The sequence below is a fragment of the Anastrepha obliqua genome, chromosome 2, assembly GCF_027943255.1.
Source record: "Anastrepha obliqua isolate idAnaObli1 chromosome 2, idAnaObli1_1.0, whole genome shotgun sequence".
Lineage (NCBI taxonomy): Eukaryota > Metazoa > Arthropoda > Insecta > Diptera > Tephritidae > Anastrepha > Anastrepha obliqua.
The window spans coordinates 5,254,708-5,274,037 of NC_072893.1; the positions used below are offsets into that span (position 1 = coordinate 5,254,708).

The 19,330-nt window shown below is 35.1% G+C and overlaps 1 long non-coding RNA gene across 1 annotated transcript; it reads left to right on the top strand.

The window, feature by feature from the left end:
- Nucleotides 1-2,279: 2,279 nt before the first annotated feature.
- Nucleotides 2,280-3,281, top strand: LOC129239696 (uncharacterized). The gene is made up of 3 exons (XR_008581876.1): nt 2,280-2,733; nt 2,830-3,034; nt 3,111-3,281. It is a non-coding gene; the product is annotated as an uncharacterized LOC129239696 (long non-coding RNA).
- Nucleotides 3,282-19,330: the final 16,049 nt, after the last annotated feature.

Consider the following 19,330-nt stretch of genomic DNA (forward strand, 5'->3'; position numbering starts at 1 on the left):
GAGTTTTCATTAGCCCATACAGAAATAGCAGACAAATCACTGTTTATTTTGAAGCATAAATCTTCAACGAGACCAATACGACTGGACAAGTACAATTGTATATCATCAGCATACGCATGGGCATTCACATACTGACAAACGTTAAAGACATCATTGACAAAAAGACTGAATAAAGCGGACCAAGGATAGACCCTTGCGGAACACCAGTGTGTACGTATCTAGACTGAGATGTTGATTTACTGGTCTTGACCTTCTGCGTTTTGTCTCCAAGGTAGCTGGCCATGAGCTTCACCGCACTGTCTTTGAAGCCGAAATAGTGTTTGAGCTTCAAACATAACAATTTGTGATTCATTGAGTCAAATGCTTTAGAAAAGTCAAGTAAGCATAGTAGAGTCAAGTCTCCGTTGTCAAAACTAATTCTAATGTCGTCCAGTATTTTATCCATTGCAGTCGAGCAACTGTGACTTTGTTTGAAGCCAGATTGTAGTGGAGAGAGTAGACGATTGTTCTGTACAAATGATGAAATTTGCGTGGCCATCAAGTTTTCGCAAACTTTGGAAAATGTGGGCAGTATGCTGATATGTCTATAGTCACCAGCATAAATAGCATTTGCCTTTTTTGCGACTGGGAAAACTATAGCCTTTTTCCATACTGCTGGGAAACATGAACTAGTCAAGCAATGGTTTATTATATGGGTAAGGGGTCCTATTATATATTGGATGACTATACGGACGAATTTTAGCGAGATACCATCGACGCCTATTGCATTAGACTTTATTTTGGATAAAGCTTTCAGGACATCTATCTCACAAACTGTCATAAATTGAAATTGTTATTTTAGAGTAGCACAAGGTGAGGACTCTTTTATAGTAGGAGCACAATTTGTTTTCTTACCAGCACTAATGAAGTAGTCATTAAGTTCATCAAGGTCAAACTCACATTCGGGATTTTCCTTGCCATGAATTTTAAATTTTTTTAGGTTGCGCCACAGTTCTCTTGTTGGAAGTGACGGATCAAGTTTTGAGTAACTGTACCAGCGTTTCGCTTGTCGTATTATTGCAGTGGTTTCATTTCGGATTTCCTTGTACCTGTAATATTGCTGAAACGTAAAAAATAAGAAATTGAGTTAGTATTGCAAATTCCCATTAGCATTTTTTGTTATCTCACACTGAATCACTTTGCTCCAAAGGGTTGGAATTGTCCCTTAATCGCCTCCTGAGCACTTTCACGTTCAAATTTTCCTCACGCTCGCTCAATAATAACCTAAGCGCAATACTATACATATTATATTTCTAGAAAATTTTGAGGTATATTTTTACTTTATTTTAAGGAAATATACGCTTGCTTACGAAATTAGCACATTAGAAAGTAAATAATTTGTTCGCAATCATTTCACAATAGAGTATATCAGCTGATTCGAAGTGAAATTTTTTCCGGGCGAACTTCCCGATAAGGGCGATTGAGTTTTAAGTTCGAATCCTGCGCTGCTTTCGTTGTAGGCGAAGCCACAGAACTCTCCGAGCCGTTGGCGGTTACCTCTATCGCCTTCGCTTTCAAAAATATATTTATGCAGCGTCGTTATTTTGGCCTTACTACCACTGCGCAGGCTACTTTTAATCAAATCGTTGAGGCATGCCATTCTTTTTTCCGTGTTGAGCCCCCAAAATATAGGTTTGTACTTTTATTAAAATATAAGTATTAACAAGATTATTATTAGGTTTTTACTAAGGAATTAATTAATTGTGTATTTAGTTTTTTGCCCGACATCGACCACCTTCCACGCCAGTTAAAACACGACTCTCTCGTTCGCCGTTGTTGTCAACCAGGGTTGCCAGAAACACGAGAGGGGGAGTAGGGACTACACCATTCCCACATGAATACGTTTGAGTGTTATTTTTAGCCAAAAAATTTAACTTGTTATCCCACTTCTGATCTTTGCGAAAACGCATTTTTTCTTTTTATTTCGTTTATTTCTACTAATGCGCCTTCGGCGTGCTGAAGTAACCGACTACCTCAAATATGTGATTAGAATCACAGTTTTGCAAATGGTTGGCTCCTTTAAGTATCAGGTCAGTCCATAAGTTCGTGCGTTTTTTAACCCTCGTTCACGCACATATTTTAAAACCTTAGTCCACGCACATGGTGCCTGGCCAGACCCCTATACATTTACATGCATTTGTGTGGGAATTTGACTTGTATTTTGTTGAACTTTTAGTTCAGTGAAGTAAATGTTTTTGTTTCCTTACCTTTCTATTTCATTTTGACATAGAATCAGCTACCTCTGAAAGAAAAAATATACCTGAAAAAAATTTCGGGACTCAGAAAAAAACATTTTTTTATTTCATTTATTCTTGTCATTTATTACGAGTCAAAACAAAGTTGTTTGTACAAAAGGAATAGAATAATAATGAGTTTTAGAGTGAAATGTAATACGAAATCTCTTTATGAAGAGGCATAAGAAGCATGTGTAATCAACTTTTAAGTGTTGTTGGCACACCGGATTAGTGCATGGACTACTCATTTTAACGCAGCGATACATTTTACATACGTCGCCAAGTAGTGCAACTTTGAAAAGTCTGAAGCGAAGAAAAATGTTAAGAAGTTTTGGCTAAATGATTGGCCCTGGTAGCAACAAATCGTTTAGCGAATACCCTGAAGTGGTTTTAGCGGACTCATCAAAAACCACGCGCAGTTTTGTAGTGGTACTGTCCCGCTTCTTAACGCAGTGATGCAGTAAGTAGTAGACATATGACCAAGATCCTTATACTCCTGCATAAATGCCGTATATAAAAGTTTTGTGGATTCATCCTTTTGGAGTTTTCTTGCTAGCGCCCTGAATCTACCTAAAGCAACATAATACGATTCACCAAGAGCATCAAGATCGGATTTAGGTGGCAGTCTAACATAGTAGTCTCCTGAAGGTAAACAAAGAAAATTTTATACGAAATGCTGCTCACAAAAAGCGTCCTCTTCTGGCAACGCTGGAGTAGGACCGAAACCATTTTCGATCTCCCAAAAGCGTTTACCAATGTTTGTAAGTGTATCAATACTATCATGTTGCGGTGTTAAATTTCTGAATGCCGAAAGAGTTATTCATTTATTATTGATAGGTGATACGCCTCCAGAAACCACCCAGCAATCCTAAATTGGCCAACGCAAATTAAGTCATAGAACAATTCCGGACCGATCAAAATATCAATACGATTTGCTTTAAAGAATGATGGGTCATCTAAGTTAATGTTATTCGGTATGTTCCAGCCCTCAATGCTGATATCAAAATTCCGCTGTCTGTGTGGGTATAGTGGCAATTAATTGTTATCGGTTCAGTAAAACGTATTTGTATTTTTAGTTTTTAGTTTTTAATTACAATAATATTTAGGTTAAAATTAGAATTAAATTAGATTTAAGGAAAAATGTATGTGGTGCGAATTAATACAACGCGTCTGTACTCGCCGGCGATTCGATCAAACTCTCCGTTCAATTGCGTTTTTATATTGTCCTGTTATTGTCAGGGTTGCCATCGGGTCGTCCGTTCAGTCTGGTTGCCACAGTCTGTTATGCTATGTGTTATGAAAGCTGTAAACTCGATTCTCCAATGCCAGAAAAACTGGTGAATGATGAGATAGAAGTTTAAGTTGATTTGCTAACTGGGTTGTAACGAAATTTTATTGAGACGCAGAGTCTAAAATAGCGCGACAAGGAAATAATGTACCAGCACTATTTTTTACTAAAATGATGGCCAGCACACAATTATTAGACATATTTTTCGAGGCTAAAGGTTTGGGGCTTGCAACTAATGATGTTAATAAATTTGATTGCGATGTTGTAACCTGGCTATTTGTTATATGCGATGCCACAATTGGCATGCGGCATCTTCTTTCCAAAAACGTTGACATATCAATCCATGTAGGTAATTTGTGTGCTGATAAATTCTCTTCCCATTTCTCGTGCGTTTGTCGATCCAGTTTACTTGTGATGCTATAACTGCTGTTCTTACTTTCTGTATCATGTTTGCTACTTTCAATTTCGTAGTCGCTGATATCACTACATATCGCACCCTAAATACAAAAGGGGCACAACTCAAAATTTTCCACATTCGAGCTTAACTTGTTTACAGTAGCACAGAAAACAAACTATGTGACATATCACGCTGAAATTTGCCATGTAAGCTTATAACAGTCCTACCAAAAAAACAAAAAATGTATTTTTGCCATATGTCATCCGCGGACCGTTTTATTGATAACGTCTCGTTCATATTTGAGCTTCTGCTCATTTTGAGTTGTGACCCTTTTGTATTTAGGGTGCGATATCTTCTACAAAATTATTGATTTCGTCATCTTCGGATAACTCTTATACTTCACAAATTTGTGCTATTTCTTCTTCCGTGAAAAACCTTTCAAAAACGATTATCAAAAGTTAAAAAATTACGTATGTAACTACATTCGTGGGGTAATTATGTAGCTAGCCCAGCGTCTACCTCTTCTTATTCTTCTTAATTGGCGCGATAACCGCTTACGCGATTTTTGCCGAGTTTAAAAAAGCGCGCCAGTCGTTCCTTTATCGTGCTAACCGGCGCCAATATTTTGTTATATAATTAAATACATATATATACAGTATATTTATTATAAAAAAATAAAAATCATGTGCAGCATCGTACACGTGGTAGAAGTGAAACTTCTGTGTGTGAATAAGAGAGAGAGAGAAAGAGCGGGAGAGGAAGAAAAGGAGACAGAGATAATTTCAAAGGAAATACAACAGTATAAAATTTGTGTAACCAAAATTCGATTTTATTAACTATATATGCATTATGCTATCATCTGTTGGTGGTTCAATTGGTAATACTGATATAATTGGTTTGTGATAGCTGAAATATGAAATATATGTACGTGATTCAATATTTTCTAGATAACGTGTGAAAATTGCATCTAGTGTAGTTCCGGATTTTGTTGTTGATTCTTTTGGGTTATTGTTTATCTGCAAACCGAATGTTTCTCGAAGAAATTGAATCAACGGCAAAGAATCATTGGATCCGAAATTTACGTTGAAATCTTCCCCGAGGATCAATGGAATTTTGTCTTCGCCTCTTCCAAGTGCATTTGCACCTGCGTGGCTGTAAACCAGTAGTGAGCGGTGAATGAAATATATTTAAGATTGGCAAATCCGGCTTCCAAAAATGTCATCCAGCTCGTAAAAAAATGTGCACATTTTTAGCAAAGTTCCTTGGAAAAAAATTTAGGCTATTGAAATTTATCGGCAAAGAAATATTTTAGGAACCTACATACCTTTAATGGTATCGCCGTTCATGCTCCCTGCTCCCGTCGATCCCTCCCATGTTTTGGCTTTGTTGTAGCTCGATCTCATGTTCCGCACTTTTGCACGCACCAGCTTCCACTCCATTGTAATATCCTTCTCCTCGCAAAAACCCTTATAATAAACTTGAGCGGACGGCTTCTGCAAAATAAACGTATGCACGTACATAATTTTATTTTACTTCTATGCAAACAAAAACAAAACTCAAGTCGCCGATTTTCCAATAAAAATTCGATAAGAGACTTTTCTTCTGCCGCCATCCATCTCCGAGTTGGGTTGCTGCGAATGCGCTTGTCTCTGTCCTGGAATAAAAAAGTTTTTAAAAAGCGAAATGAGTTGGCATTTAAAAAAATATTACTTACTTTATTATTTTGCTCTAATTCCATTCTAATTCCGATTTTGCTTTTGCACAAATTGTGATGGTAAACAAAATCAGCTGATCGTATAGCATAGACAAATAGCACACTAAACATACCTTTCAAAGTTGTATTGAAATAGTAGTATTTGTACATGTTAAACAAAAACAACAACTTTACAACTGTGCTAATACAATAGCATGATTAAAGAAATACGACAAATAGTACATATTGTGAACTCCCTAATTATGTCATCAAGATTTTGGTTCCGTGAGATATATATGGCGGCTATGACAATAGTTTTTCCATTCAGCGTTTGACATTCTGCAATGCAAACATCGCCAACTGGTGTGACTGTTGATGAATATGGCTGAGACTGCCTTGCAGTCATTTCCATGTTTGGTGTGACGATATTTACGCTATCATCTTGATTGTGGTAGATTGCCACACCGCCAGCTCTAACATTTAGTCGCTTATATTTGATGACGCAATTGAAATGTGTTATACTAATATCCTCGTTATCCTTTTTTTATTTTTTCTCCTTCGGTACCTCGTGAACGTTCGTCATTTTTTTTTGGCATGGTGAAATCTGTGAAATAGAAAAATTCATGTAAAGCATGCTTGTTTTTTGATAATATATTGTATGCGGTGAAAATTTTTTTCGAAAATAGCATTTTTGAATGTTATAATAATTTCAAGTGGATTCGGCAGTCATAATGTACTAAGGTTCAGGTATAAAATGTAAATACTCACTGACACACATAAGTGTGTATGTTGGCGTGTGCACGCCGAGCGCGTATGCAAATTAATGTTGTAACGCGCGTGAGCGTTAAAAATAAATGCAACGCTCGATTTCAAACTCAAACTTGAAGTAGTCATTTTATTCTTTCATTACTTCTTTTATAGACAATTTTTGCTTACTCTATCCTTAACAAATAATTGTTTATGTTTACTGTAAATATTTCACTACTGGATGGGCTTATTTCATCATCCTCCAATTTGTGCTTATGCTAGCTTTAAAAAGTATTGTTTACTGTAACTTTTTGTATATATTTGCCGTTATGCGGCTTACCAGAGTAGGGTATTAACTTCGGCGAAAAGGACATCCATATTTGGGATATTTTTGGCACTCACGGCTTTTTTAACGTCACCCCAGAGATGCTCTATTGGGTTTAAGTCCGGACTGGATGATGGCCATTCCAAAACATTGATGGAATTTTCGTCGAAAAACTGTTTCGTCAACTTTGCCGTGTGTCTTGGATAATTATCCTGTTGAAACTTCCATATAACAGGCAAATTTTCCTCAGCCCACGGCAACATTACATTTTTTAGTATATCGACGTATTTCTCCTTATTTAAAATTCCATCAATCCTATGGATTGGGCCAACACCATTCCACCAGAAACATCCCCACACCATGATTGATCCTCCACAATGCTTCACTACCCGTGAAACGTAGCGAGGTTTGAATTCTTGGTTGATTGGCCGTCGAACATACCTTCTACCATCTGGGCCTATGCGATTTATCTTGGTTTCATCGCTCCAAACGATATATTTCCATTGATTTGGAGTCCATGACCAATGAGATCTCGCAAAGACTACTCGCCGTCTCCTTTGTATCTTGGTTAGAAGGGGCTTCTTGCGTGCTGCTTTGCCATGCAGTCCAGATTCGACCAGACGCCGAGCAATTATCCTCTTGGATATTTCGAAATTATATTGATACTGAATTTCCCGTTGGATGTCAGTGGAAGTCTTTTTTGGGTCTCTTTTGGAGATGATTGCTATCTTGCGGTCAATTTCTGCTGAAGTTTTCCGGGGCCTTTTCTTACGTGGAACATTGTCAACAGTCTTAAAAAGTTGGATATTCTTTAAGGCAGTGGTCGCCAACCTTTTCAATGTGTTGAGCTCCTTTCAAGATTTTGAAATAAACAGCGAGCTACTTGCACAAACCAACATAAATTAAATAATACACAGATATATTCGACATACAATACATGTATTTATTTTACTAATATACGTTCTATATATAATAAACTTATGACTTATAGTGCTTATACTTATGCAAGTTAAATGAAACACTTTTAAGTTTCATTTTTATTCTCGCTTTATTCACACTTCATATATATGTATTTGTTTTAAGCAATTTATTGCTTCGTGAGATTCTTATTTTATAAAATATAGCTTATACATTATATGTATTTGATTAGAGCAAAGTTTATATTTCAGTTGTGTGAATTTTAGTGTTATAAAAAAAAAATATTGTTCCAACAAATATTTCTATATTTACAATTATTTTCTGAAGTATCGTCTACACATTATATGTATTTCTTTTAGGTATAGTACCCATTATATAAAACAAAATTGTACATTTTGCTGTTCTTCTTACAGGTGAAAAATTTGGTTTGAAACGATTTGCAAATTCTTTTAAGCTTTCACATTTTTTTGATAGTATTACTATTAAGATTAATTAATGTCAATGAACTTTGTTGATTTTTTCAACTTACATTAATATTTTATAAAAATATATAGTTAGCGAATGTTGTCTTTTGAGCGGAAATTAGTTTTGACTTAATTTGGTTTAAATGGAGTTCTGAAAAAGTATTGATTATATTTATTGGTTTGGCTTTCAATTGTTTTTTTTTTTTTGTTTTTTTTTGTTTCCTTTACATACACCATCAATCCTTATTAAACTTATTAAATCATTGATTCCCTTTTTCAAACACTTGAAACGTTATTTACTTGTTTGTCTTAAAATTGCCATTTTTTTTTTTTTTAGAATGCACTTCTTAACCCCGTAATATTTGTGTTGTGGGATCATTTAAGGGGTAACACCACTTGAGTTGGGCGCCAGTTAAATGAAACACTTTTAATTTTCATTTCTATTCTCACTTTATTCACACTTCACTTACACTTACACTGTGACTTACACTGTAGCTATCCTAAAAACTAACCGCGCTTAAGTGCTTTTTTAGTAAACATCTCCATGAATGGCAGAAAATCGACGTTCGAATGAACAATGCGCAAATTGAGTTGAGTGAATTCGAATGCGACGCGCAATTTATTTGAGTGAGTGAGTACGCTAGCGTCGTACAATGTCTCATTCAACTCAAACGAAAAGCAATGAATTGAATGAGTGAGAACGCGTAAAAATTAGAGGGTTGGTTTTGAATGTACATATTCGAATGCAAGACAGATTTTTTATTAATGCGAAGAACACAAAGCGTACAGAAAAAAAAAAGAAAATAAAAGAAAAACGCAAGTCAATGTATTTTACATACTTATATATATATAATTATATTTAGTTTTCCTATATCTAATTATAGTATAATAATATGTACATATGTATTACATATGTAAGCCTATATTTATATATGTATTAAATTTATGTTTGTAAGCCTATATTTATACATGTATTTAGTTTACATATTTGAGTGCAAAAACATTATTTTGTTAATGTTTTCTGCATTAGTTGCAATAAGACATCGTTTTTCGGTGATGAGATTTCTTGCGTCTGAAAATGTCCTCTCAGAAGCCGCGCTGGTCGCTGGAATACAGAATATTTTGCAACTGGTTTTATAAAGGAGCGGAAAAAATTTTTGGTGCATATTCCACCAAGCTAATGGATCAAAATCTACAGTATATGGAACACTTATATTGGAATATGATGCTATTTCTTGATCTATTTGGTCGTAATTTGAATCGACTTGAACTTCTATGAAGTCAGCAAACTCATCGTTATCTATTGGTGCTTGAGTTGGGCTACAAACATTTTCTATGAAGAAATGTTGCATTATATTTTTGCAATCATTGACTACATCCTCTTTTTCTGCAGTTGAAAATTGTAGCAATTTGTTTGTTGGTGGGAAAAGGTACAGAGCTATGTTATGAAATTTGGTTAAGTTTGGTATTATTGTTGTTGAGATTTGGCTATTTAATGCGGATTTGAGTAACTGAATAATTTCAATATCAGTGTTATTGATCTGGCAACTTTTCTTTAACTTATTTATATTTGGAATAATTAGATGTATGGTTGGACGTTTAGTTGCTTCCAGTTTTTTTGAAACATTTTCAAAAGGTTCCAATACCTTAACTATTGCACCTAAATGATTAAAATTTATGCCTTCTATTCTATCTAATTGGTTTTTATCCTCTAGAACTGTTACAAGTTCGATCCAATTAATTTCTACTGATTTTAAAAGGTAGAAAACTGTATTCCAGCGAGTGGGGCAAAAACTTTTTAGCGAAAATCCCAACGAGGAATTCATTCCTGATTTTTTGAAATACTTCACCAACTTGGTGCAAGTGGACACAATGAAGCTCATGTCAGGAACAGCATCGATAGCTTTTTCCACAGCGTTGTTCAGCAGATGGTTCACGCAGTGAATTTTATCCAAATCACGAAAAGCCTTTATCATGTTTGACCCTCGATCTGTTACAATAATAGGCTTGTCCCCTTCGAGATCGCATCCGAAGTTCTGCAAAGTTTCCATTATTTTGGTCCGAATATTTGAGCCTAGTTATAAAAAAAAACTTAATTGAATTTATTTTATAAACTCGTAGATTAACTTAATATACCTGTGCAGGACGCCTCCTTCATTGACTTCATAGCCATTAAACGATCCACCAAAACTCCATCCATTATATAGTGGATAGTACACGATAAATACGAAGCTCTTAAAAACTTATCCGTCCATATATCGCTAGTGATAGCATATCCAAACGCCTTATATTTTTGTATTTCGTTTTTAATTGGGCCAAAGTGTGACTCGTAAAGAGTTTCTATGTTCCGGGACACTGTAGTTGGATGTGGTAGCAATTTTTCTACATCGACGTTGGGTCCAAAAGTTGCCCCAACCTTAATTAGGAACGACGCAAAGTTTTTAAGCCCCGAATCGTCAATCATTTTTAACGGACGACAATTCTTAACCACCCATTCGGTTACGACAACTACGCCCTCCTGCTTCACTTCTGAATTCACTTCAACAGTTGTCGAAGTTTTCTGCGCCTTGCTGCTGTTGACTACATAGCACTTGTGTTTTACTAAATTAGACGTACTACCTGTAAATTTCAAAACTGTAAAACACATCTTACAGGCTACTACGTCCACCAACTCCTCTCCATTTTCTTTTTTTATCTTAGAAAAAAACTGCCAAACTTCGCTTCGTCCTCTCTTTTCAATTAATGTATAACGTGTGCCAATAAAGTAGCTAGAGAAATTTTGATTAAAAATAAAAAACCATACTACTGTTCAAAATTGTTTAATTTTTTTTATTTATAAAACATATGATTGTTACACAAAAAAGCATTACTTGTATAGTTCTAAAGGACCATGGTCTTCTATTTTCCGAAGCTTTGATTTGATACCTCCAATCATCTTTTGGACGACGTTCATGTCCACTTTCCTTGCACATAATTTGATTCTGTTCTTCAGCTGTTGATTTGATTTAGCTTCCCAGCAATCTTCGCACACTTTCTGGCAAAGTAGAGTCCAAAAATTTTCAATTGGTCTGGCCTTTGGGATGTTTGGTGGGTTAGCACATTTCGGAACAAATTTTATATTATTTTCTGACATCCACTCTAAGGTCTTTTTAGCATAATGACTACTTGCTAAGTCAGGCCAAAAGATGTAATTACCATCAGAATGCTCGGATTTGATAAATTTTTTAAGTTTTGTAAGGCATTTTTGAATGTAAATGTCACTTCTTATGGTAGAAGCTGTGGAATCTTGAAGATAAAGTTGAGAGAGTCCTTTGGAAGATATGGCAGCCCAAACTAAAACTTTCGGTTCAAATTTAGCTTTAGGAGCAAACTTAATATTACCAGGAGTATTCTCTATGTTGTTTGTATAAAATCCACAGTTTTGGTCTCCGTTATTCCAAGCAAGCGTAAAATATTTCTCATCATCGAGAATCACCTCAACATCGCCAACAAAATAGCTACGGCGGAGCAATCTACATTTCTTTGGTATTTCTTCTAGTTGTTTATCACTATATTTTGGAACCGTTACCCTTTTGTGATAATTAATACCACTTTTCAACAAATTTTGACGTACAGTCTCTTTAGAAATACCAAACTTTCGACCTAACTTGCGGTTTGATGCACCTTTTTTGTCAATAGCAGCTTTTTGCAGTTTTTTTAATTGTTTTGCGTTCAGAACTTTTGGGCGACCTGATTTTTTCACTCCTGAGGGAGCTATCCCACTATCAAAACGTTTAAAAATTGAATAAATTGTTGAACGTGCAATATTTTCCAGAAGAAAGTGTTGCAAAACCTCTTTTTTTGAATGCTGTCCAAGCATGTCATAAATGCGTTGACGTAAATGGTCTTGGTTTGCGACCTTCATGATAAAAAATTAATTTAAATAATTTTTTAATTAAAGGCCATAAACTAATAAATAATTTAAGGATTAAATGAAAAAGATATTATTCACCACTCTTAGGTTCTAATAAAAAGGAATTTGTCCAGCTACTTTATTGGCACACGTTACATGCCACTTTGAAGTTTCTCCTTTACTTCATCTGAATCATTTTCTTTTAAAACCTACATGTATATTTAAAAAAAAAACTGAATTAAATCTGAAAAAACACATAGGAAACATTTATGGACAGGTCACAAGTTCACAGTTATTAGTCTAATCACAAAGAAAACAATTTATTAACCATAATACAGATAGCATACACATAAATAACACACTTGTAAAAACAAAACAAAAACTAAACTACAACAACAATACAATACATACCGTGTCGGCTTTCGCTCCGTTGCAGTGCTGCCAGAATCTTCCAAGCTAAAATTGCTAATATAGATTTTTGAAGAAAAATTGCTAAAAGTTGCTAAAAATTTTCTGAAAATTGCTAGAAAAATTGCTAAGCCATTAAAATCTTAATTTTCAACAAATGTACATATTTATTTAATGAAACGTAGAAATTATTACTGAAAACACTTAAAAATAAAAAAAAACCAAACAATTTACATTTAAAATTCATTACTTAATCAATTTATAAACTAAATCAGTCTTAAACTAAAGGATACTTAAAATATTGTGTAGCTCGTCAGCTTCACATACATCAGAATATTTTTCACTGCTTCTTATTTGACTCAAATATTCATTTGGCAGGACATAATTATGGCAACATTTGCCATGTCTTTCTAGTCCATATCTGTAATAATATTCGAAGTTAAATATGTTCCATTTGTATTTTGATGAAAATTATTCAAAATTAAGTCTTACCTTATATACATTATTGCATTTAATGTTTTAAGGCTCATGGCGTTGCGTAATTTGCTCTTAACGATGTTCATTTGTGAGAATATCCGCTCAACTTCTGCATTCGACCACGACAGAGAAAGAATTTTTAAGGCGAATTCCGCTAAGTCGCTAAACGGATTATTATTTCCAGCGTCTTTGTACTTAATAACTTCCGTCCAAAATTTGCTGGTGTCCTCTACAAACTCCCATTTTATAAAATTAATTTTTTCAATTTGCAATTGAATATTTTCAATGTTTTTACATTCAAAATATTCTAATACTTTGAAAATTTCTTTACTTTTTGAAACTTTTAGCATGTTTTGTACAGAAAATAAATTTACCAGTTGCATTATTTCTATATTATCTGGCAACCTAGAAATTGTAAAAAAATTATTGTAAGATATTAACTTAAACCAAAATTCCCATATTACCTTTCACGTAGTTGGATTATTAATTCTTTAACAAATTCCATGCAAATTTTTCTAATTTCCAGCTCCTGTGATAGAAATTGAGCCTCTTTAATTTTTTGCTCAAAAGCATAGCCCAAATACATATTAGGCACTGCTGCATTTTCCAAATCATCTTCTAAAATGTTAATTTCATGATCTGGTGGTATTATTTTAGATTTAAGCGAATTTATGGCCACAATTACATCGGAAAGTAATTGGGTTGGGTTTCCATTCCGTGCTTGGAAGTTTTTATTAAGACTTTGCATCTCTTTTAGAATTGGCTTTAAAAATACCAAATACAGATAATTTGTATCGTCTTTATACAATCCGTTTAGAATGTGAGCTTTGTGACACTTTTCAGTAGTAGCGGCTAACTCGAAATGCAGCTTCAGCTCCGTCCACTGATCCACGATACGAGAAACCGCACTCTCTATCGGCAACCATCTTGTGTCACATACTCTCGGTATTTTTAAGGGATTCTATTGTATTAAATAAAAAAAAGCGATTAGTTTAAAATAGGAAAATCAAAGAAAACAGACATTTAACAATTACACACACAAAACAACAAAGTTTTACTGTATCTATCCATTTTTAATGTTATAGACAATCACAATTCGGATTATTTTTGGTTAATACATATATTTGTATGTGTACCTTGTTATCATTTATGCATTGATACATCTTTTTATAATTTAATTGGCGACTACAACTTTTCGAAAACCAGGAGTAAGTCTCATGCACAAGAAATTCCAGGTTGTCCGGTAAAACTTTTGTGCACGACTTTGTAACAGCTAGTTGAACTGAATGACATACACATTTTAAAAGTTTCAGAGAGGGAACTGATTTCCTCAACTCTGTGTATACACTCTTTTTGGAGCCAGTCATTACATTAGCGTTGTCAGTGCCTATGCCAATTAAATTGAATATTTTTAAATTATTTGATAAAAGCAAGCTTTTTACAGCATCTGCTATGGAAATGGCGTCTCCAGCATCGATTTGCTCGAGTCCTAGAAACGTTGATACTACATCCCATTTACTCTTACTGAAGTAACAAATAGCAACTCCTTAAGATTTAACAATATTTACAATTACATATTAATTAACATAAATGCATGTATATACAAGCTAATATTTACTTAGACAAAAAGCTTACCAAGAATTTTTTCGACGCTGATGTCAGTAGACTCGTCCAATAGAAGACTAAAGCCTGAGTCTCCGATGTCGCTTCTTAAATCGCTAATAAAATGCATTGCCAGTACATTTTTAATGATGTAGGTGCACTTCGTTCTGCCTAGTTTTATATTTGCAGCAGCTTTGCAAGCTGAAAACTGCTCAACACACAACTTCGACAAATGATCACTTGTCGCAATCGCTGAGTGTTTGGCAATATGCAGACATAGTGCTGCTTCCTGCTCCTGCGTTTTGGTCGACTTTGGAACGAAATGCAACTTATTTTTCTGGGTACATGCGCCCATCACAGCTACATGTTTTTTTGAGGCAGCGTGGTGGCGAATGTCAAAAAGCTTTGCGCCTATTGAGGATTTGTAGTAGGCACAATATGCTCGCGTTGGATCAGTGCAATCCTTGCGAATCCATTGCTAAACTCCTCGTCTTGAAGCCAGGCATCACGAAAATTTTGCTTGTAGACTTTTGGTATTTTGATCGCTTTGCTATCACCAAACAAATTCAAAGAGTTACCATACACAATAAAGTTGTTCATATAAACGAACCACTGAAATAAATACATGTTCCGATATCTTTGCGAACCGCTTTCATCGTAATTTGTGCAATCGATGACAAAAAGGTATAAAAAATGAAAAAACTCTGAAGAAAAATATAAAATCTGCGTTTTTTATAACAAAATTGCTAAAATTGCTAAGAAAAAATAAAAAGTTGCTAGATTTGTGGCTAATAGCATTTTATAAAGAAAAGTTGCAAATTTTTTTAAAAGTTGCCGGATCTAGCAACTAAATTGCTAAACTGGCAGCACTGCTCCGTTGTCTCCGTTCATTTCGCGTGTGTTTCGTTTGGGCGATGCTAAAGAAATGAATACACACAAAATCTATGCCACAATTCGAATACATGCGAATGTCTTCAGCTTCGCCAAAGTTTTCATTCCGTTTTACGCACTTATTTATTCTCGCTCATTTCGTTGAATGCCGTTAGTTATGAGACACAGTGTGGTGTGTCACTCATCCACATTCAATTCATTGTGTGCTTCGTAATCAATCAGCTGAATTCATTCGAATACATTCAATTTTACGTATGCTGTGAGTGGACTCATGCAGACCTCTAATATATAATTTATAAATTTTGTTTTTACATTGAATTTATTTATTTTTTATTATTATTATTTTTTTTTTTTTTTTATTTATTTTTTTTTTTTTTTTAACGACAATGTGTGTATAAACATTTTGAAAAAAATTTTTTTGTATTAAATGAAAATTTAACAAAATTTTTTTTTTTTTTTTTTTTTTGCGAGCGGTTAACGCTTGTCAGCCTATACTGTCTGCGTGAAGCACGCACAGTTTTTTGTTTTTCTGCGAGCGGTTAACGCTTGTCGGCCTATACTGTCTGCGTGAAACACGCACAGTTTTTTGTTTTGTATGTATTTATTTAAGGCCAGGTTACCCTTGATTTGTGTGCTTTTTTAAATAAACTTTATTCATAGTACAAAATATATTTATTAATCAATTTTTTTACATGTGAAAAAACAAATGTTAAATTGCTTAAAAAAAATTTTTTTTTTTTTTTTTTTTCAAATGGTGGCTTTCAAAATGGCTGCTAAATTTTAGCTGATTCGTAGTTGGATGCCATCATATCTCGAAAACGAATTATCTGAAAGTAAAAAATCAAACGGTTTCATCTTCTGTATTGAATTGGTTATGACCGCAAGCAGAATCAAATATTTTTAATAAAAAAAAACAAAATGGCGGACTTTTGAATTTTTTGCCACTATTTTTTCACTTTTAATTGTTTATAACTTTTTTAAATAACAATAAATGTTTGTGATTCTGATTGCGGCTATAGCGAGACATCTAAGAAATAAAATGCTACTTGGATCATATTAATAAGTGGTATAGTTTTCAAGTGAGAGTGGCATCCATATGAAAAAACGTGGTTTTGAGATAAACGCGTTTAAAGTTTTTATACTTGAAAAATCGTAAAAAAAGTGAGTTATACTTACATATCAATTCCAGCTTCATACACAACTCCTTCCTGCTCTTCGTAGGCATCGTTCTGAAGAATCCTAGAATTTCTAGCAGCAGTTCTATGCTCCTTTGATGCTTCAGTAGCTTCATGCTCGGCTCGGTCTAGGCGCCTGTCGTTGGCCTTATCAGCAAAGCGCCTTGCTTCCAGGCCGATTTTGACACCCATAACTTCCATCACTTTTAAAACTGGTAAAAGTCCTTCATTAAAAATGCATGCAGCACTTAGAGCAGCAATTTCTAGAGTTTTCTTCCCAACAAACTTATGTTTAGGGGCTATGTTCCAGACACACGAGTTGTAACTTTCGTTGTTGTTCTGGGTGTTAGCCCCTAAACATCTCTCCAGCACCTTTTCATCGGTTAGTTCCTCGTAAATTGGCTGTAAAAGACCTTGAACTTCGTCATCAAAAGCTGGAGGATGGTTATAATTCTGCTTTGTAGCTACTGCCTTTTGATAGGCGCACCATGAATCTGCTCCGGCTGGGCAATACTGGTGTTGCGGCTTAGCATCGGTGGAGCACTTGTGAAAAAATGAGGCCAGAATTGCATTTTTCATGTCTGTCATAGAATCGGGGTGAGTTAAAATAGCTTTTTTGAAGTACAGACAATTGCGCTTCAGTGAGTTGTAGAGATTTTACTGCAGGTTGATCACTTTTTTTTTGCCCTCTTTTTTTTGGTACTTCTTCACCTCGTTCTAATGCCTCTTTTTTTTCTTGCGCTTTCAGAGCTCTTTTCATTTTCGCAAGGTTTTTTTTGGCTTCTTTACCACGTCGATAAATACTTTTGCCTACGTGTAAAACACATGCTTTTTTTTACTTTAAGAGCCTCACCGTACGGTTGTAAATCTTCGAGTCCCTTAAAAGTTTTACAATCGCCGTCGCCGATGTAGTACTCATACATAACACCGTACTTTTCCACAGACCTGAGAAACATTTCTTGCACTCCTTCAACTTCTATAAGTCCGGCACTACCATCATGATCTCTTGTGCAATTACCTGCTTCACAATGTTCGATAAACCAAGCATCAAACTCTGGCGTATCTTCGGGGAATTTCTTGGAATAGTTAGTGCACGCTTGGCAAATTTTCGACTTTACTACTACATCTATGACTTTATTTGTATACTTGCCGATTAAACTGACAATACCAAGTAGAGCTGTGAATCCTCTTTTTGGCCAGGAACCATCGCCCGAAACAATAAGCTTATCTTCGGGTAATCCTCTCTCTTTATTCATTTCTTGCTCTTCTTGAGCAGCTTTTTCAAAAACTGTTTTAGTAACAGCCTTCAGTGCTATATAAATATGCTGTAAGATTTTATAGTAGCCATTTAAACTTAATGCAGTTGCTGAGATATATCCATTAGTCCACAAAAATTCAGTAAACCACAGAATCCAACTCCTAACAAACGCATTGTATAAACAATTCTTCTATTTATTTCATAACCATGGCTGATTTTTGGACTTGAAGGGATTGATTCACTCTCCTCACAATCACAGATTATTTCCAATTCAAAACCTAATCCTTTTTCATCACTTTTTGCAAATTCCACTTTCTTTCCATACTTTGCACAAACAACTCTCTGCTGCAGTGTAGCAAATACAGACCATTGAACGATCACGTAATTCAAAAACGGATGAATTTTTACTTCTAGTTTAGGATCGGCGTTTTTCAGTTTCTTTGCAGCAGAGCTGGTTTTTTCTGTACACTCATCTGAAGTATGTTGATTACCCAAAAAACTCCTTCTTTTCACTCTATGGTGCTGACCACTTTTCTTTTTCTTATCCATGATTAAAAGCAATAGAATGAAAAATTTACCGAAAAATGTACCGAAAAATTTTGAGAGCAAACGAACGAAAAATTTACCGACGCGTGTGAAGACTAAATCTAACCATCACCAACGAAAATTTCTCTTGTACTACCGTATATTATATTCGAAGGACGCTCTCTAACTGTAAAGGAGAGAATATTTTCGAAAAATAGAGAGGAAAAGAACAATAGCAGTCGATCCGAAGGCACACAGCACCTGCCGCTACCACAAGGGCCCGAGCGGCCGGATTTACCGCTTGGCGCGCACCGCTCCCCGGTCTTTTCTAGCTGCTTCTCGGTAGTGCCGACCTTCAGGACTAATTCTATATTATTTCTACGACTATTTACTAGCACTTTATGTAAAAAAAAAATTTTCGATTTTTTAAAAATGATCAGGGGTAACCTGGCCTTAATCTGCTTACGCTGTTGCAGCAGGAATTCCAACTTTGAGAAGCGTTCCCAAATGGAGCAAGCCTTGTTCCAAGGTGGTGGTGGCTGAGTGTTGACTTCTCGTAGTAGATATCCAATCTCTCGTTTAATGCGCTGGGTATAGCCGCCTCTGCGCTTTGGCTTCTTTACGATTGGGATGACTATTTCGGCTGGTTTCTTTATTAGTTTATTTCTTCTCCTATACTCCTCAATGGAGATAGCTTTCGGCCCTTCTGTGGTCATCTATCTTCTGGTCTATTGGCCAGATAATATACATTGAACGTATGCAAATAGCATAACTTATTACACTTGGAATCAAGGAAGTCTGTATCTCTGGTAGAATTATATCTTGGCTTGCCGTTTTTCATTGGCACTCCAATTGGAATGTCGAAATCTTTGCCCATTCCATGCTGATAGCCTCACTCAACAAGAAACCGTTAAGCAGAAGATAATCAGAGAACTGGAGTTATGGAGAACGACAAAGCTCATCTAGGAAATATGAATGTTATGAAATTGAGGCTATG